The sequence below is a fragment of the Falco punctatus genome, assembly GCF_963210335.1.
Source record: "Falco punctatus genome assembly, chromosome: 1".
NCBI classification, from domain to species: Eukaryota; Metazoa; Chordata; class Aves; order Falconiformes; family Falconidae; genus Falco; species Falco punctatus.
The window spans coordinates 67,118,962-67,123,143 of record NC_137580.1 but is presented as its reverse complement, the minus strand read 5'-3'; positions in this window follow the sequence as shown (position 1 = coordinate 67,123,143).

Here is a 4,182-nt window from a genome sequence, read left to right as displayed (position 1 = left end):
TTGAAGAGAATTCACAGACTTTCTGCTGGTTTGGGAGAAGGCAGGGAGAGAAAAAAAACAAATTTAACACATATGTAAGAGGTGGCTCTCATCTCGCAGCAGGGATGCATTCCTGCTGACATTTTACATTATTTACTTGTCGATGAAGCCTGAATTATGCTATAAATATCATATTACTGCAGATCCATATTATGCCTGCATGATTTCATCACAATAACATCCCAGCCATAATTTGGGCTGAAGTTATAATATTAGTTGAAGTTCAAAATTAGAAGTTGTAATAAATGCAAGATTATGAAAATGCTAATTGCTTTCCAGTCAGTACAGTGACCTTGTACTGTAGCCCTTCAGCGAGGATCTGTGCTCTGGCTCATACACTGCTGTACTCTGACCCACTCAGACAAGTGGGAAAGAACATTTTCTAATTCTGTTGAAAGGGTGTCTGAACCTTCTTGTCTTTGGTTTTCTGGGTGCAAGGCCAGCTTATTGCACTATAGGGAAAAAGTAGCTGTGTCTATTGTTTCCATGAAGTACTTGGAAAACCTGAGAAGCTAGGAAGCTTAAAGGTATTCACTGATTAAGCAGAAGTGAGAAAAATGCTGTGGAATTAATTGGTAATGGTAACTGAACATGCTCCTTGATGTAAAAATTAATTGCTCCATTTTAGTAGTAGATTATACACATTTCACTCATTGACAGAGAGATAATAATCATTGAAGTTAAGCTCAAAGTCATTACTCACTATTTTCAGATCCTTTCATTCTTGTAATTTTTGTAATCAGCGATTTTGTCTTAAGCATCCTAGAACAGTTATAAATGGTTTACATCTGTATAGGATTCTCCATGACAAAGTTTTGTAGAAATTTGCTAATTTGTACCAAGAGTGAGAATCCTCCTGAAAAGGACTGAACATAATTTTTTTTAAAAAGCAGATGTGCTACCTGTACATTAATACATTAACTTGGGAAATCAAAGCATTGTGTATCTCCAAATGTATTTTGTGTGTTTATTATGACTGTGTTATAGTGTTTATATTTCTAAGTATTTTGGCAAGACTATAGTAGCACAAGTACAACAGCTTCTTAAGCAAAATAACAGTGTCTTAGTATTCTAAATTTGGATTCTTCATAGTTTTCTGCTGTTAACCTTTCTAGAAAAAAATATAAAATTGATCTCTACTTGTAATAAATCTATTGAATTGTTTTTTAAAATGTCTTTCAAAAGCAGATGAAAAGAATATTTGAATTTAAAAGTTTGTGTGTTTTAAAGCTAGACCTTACTTACACTTCTATGTCAATCAGCTTCTCAAAGGTATAGACACCTGTCACTTGAGCAACTAAGGGAGAGACAAGACCATCCTCATCATCTTTCCTGAAAAGTGCTGTATGTAGCCTGGCTGTTTGTAACGTTCTTGTTAAGAGAGACACAAGCAATACAAACACATTTGTTCTGCATACCACAAGGTTCCATTAGTAAGCTTTGGTTGCTCCCAGGTACCTCAGACCATGTCTGGTTTGATGCTGCAGGCATCAGAGCACCGCATCACATTTCTGTGGTCAAAGGGTGTGGGGAAATTACAACACAGTCAATTAAACCAAACCTTGCTCTGTAACCTGAGTATAAATTTGGTTCCTGGAGCACAGCTGAGCAATTTAATTCTCTAGAACCTGGATTTGCTGAAATTGCTTTCCACTTTCCTCATCATATAATTTAGCTTCTTCCCATATCTTCTCTTTTGGGGTCACATATCAGATGGCATTAATATTGACCCTACAAATGAACCAAAAGAAAAACTTTCTAAGGAAAAATAAATAAATAAATCAAGGATTTTGACTCCTACAATGAAATGCTATTAAGGAAATTTCAGGATAATAAGAAAAGCCCTGAACACCTGCAATTCTTTGGTCAGGTCCTTAGGTCTGCTAATATAAATCAAGCACAACCAAATCAGAGGAGCCTTATTTCTAAGGTTTCAGACAGCAGTTGCCACATGGTTTTGAGAAGTGTATGGTGTGCATCTAAGTTTGGGCTCTGTCCCATTTCATATATGCTCAGGTCACACTCCCAGCTCCCCACCCCAACAAAGAATCGATTGTTAACCTTCAAGGGCACGTCAGGGCCTGCTGTGGAGAGCTCATCATCATGCTTTCTTCTCCTTTCATGCCACTCATTCTTCAACTCTAGCTTTGTATACTGCATAGAAAACTGTATATGTAGATATTTTGCCTCACTGGCCCAACACCCTGTGAGCCAGAGAACTCAGAATTTCTTTTTGTGAAGCTAAATTTCACAGGATTTTTGTGCCATGAAGGAAGAGACTGCTACTGACTAGAGAATCTGAAGTAAATGTGCTCAGCACAGAATAATTTATTTATTGGACAGATTTGGGCAGAAGCCTTCCCTGAGGCCCTAAGACACACTGCTGTAAAAATAAGCTGAACCCCCAGAAATACACTTTGATACTTCTTCATCCATGTTCAAGTCACAGCTGTCACATAGCCTCCTTTGGAGGGTTATGGAAATACTCATCTAAAGCCTCAGCTGATCAAGATACTTGTCTGGGATGTGAGAGGTGAGAACTTGGGCCCAGGATTCTTCCATTGCAGGGAAAGCTTGGGGCTGTCAATCACTTCCAGGGAGAAGAAAGTTGCATAGAAGAAATATCAAAGGGTTTACAGGAAAGTAGGAAATTAAAGTTGAAAGTTGTACACTTTGCAGAAAGAGTGGAAAAAATTCCTGTCCTATTGCACTAACCCTGTTGCAGAAGACACTCCCCATGCTTTCCAGTGCCCAGCTTTTACTGTTACATCTTTTCCTTCTCCATGGAGATAGCCTCTGGCCCCAGCACAGGACTGAGACAACATCATAGTTTGTTACACAGATGAGTAAAAGTTGAAATTAAAAAAAAAAGAATAAAAAATGAGAAAATGCAAAGGAGACCTAAAACCATGAAGTTTCAGTTTGAACTACAGAGGACAAACAAAACCACTATATCCCTCTTCAAAAATTGCTTAAACTCAAGACTAAGATTTTAAACATTATGCCAATTTTCCTGCTTAAACAGGTGTCCAAATTACATAAACCCTAGGCCACCAGAAAATAAGAGATGCAAACAGCATCTGTATTAAGACAACAAATTCAGTTCCAAAGGAAGATTTAAAAACATCAATAAAAGAAGCTCCTAGTGTGAATATGCCCACAAATGAGAAATGACTTAATTTCAGCGAAATGTTTCAGTGGCAATTCTTACAAATGATATGCAATTTCATGGGCACCATTTAAAGACAAAAATATTGTGGTATAGTGTACAAGTGACAAGAGCACTTAAAAGCCCTACTACCCATGACAGGCAGAAAAAAAATGTTGGGATTTTTCCACAGGTAACGGAAAGAACAGTTTAAGACAAATGTAACATATTCCTGTATAGAAAAAAAAAATTATTCACTTTTAATGACTTAATGGCTAGAATGAGGTAGGTGCATTTATTAAGGGAAAGAGCCATGGAAGGAAGGAACTTGGTAAGTGTTTGGGGCCAAGAAGCAGCTTCATCTTTCTATGTATTTAATACAAAGTAATTTTTCACAATTTAGTTATTCACTTCTTGGACATTTTGAGTTAATTGTCACTTTGAAGGCACTATTATGAATTGGGGAAAATAACTAAGTATAATTTTAAATGATGGAGAGTTAAAGTGAAATGATCAAGCATCTCAGTTTAGCATAGACATCAGATCAAATAAAACCCTAGACCTAAACAACGTTGTTTTTCTTAAGTAGCTTAATGCCAAAGAAGCATTTCTGATTATATCACACCTCCTGTATTAATAGAGCAAGGCATTTCAATAACTGTCTTTGACCTATCCAGCTGAAGATGTCATATAAGTTTCAAGGCAACCAGTAGTGCAAGAAGTCTGGGACTACACAAGGTCATCAGTTCAGAAGGATGTGGTGCTGATTTTACTTCAAGTATCACAGATACTGGTGCACTACATAGTGCCCCAGTTCCTGCCAACAGGAAGGTCAAGTTCAGTTTTATGACAAGAAAACCTGTAGCCTTTCTAATTCAAGGGACAAGTCTGGAATTTCCTCAAGTACACCCGCAAGTTTCCAAAGACAACCTAACATATCTCAAAACACAAGTCTTTTCTAAGTCAGACCCACGTTGGTTGGAACCTGAATCCTG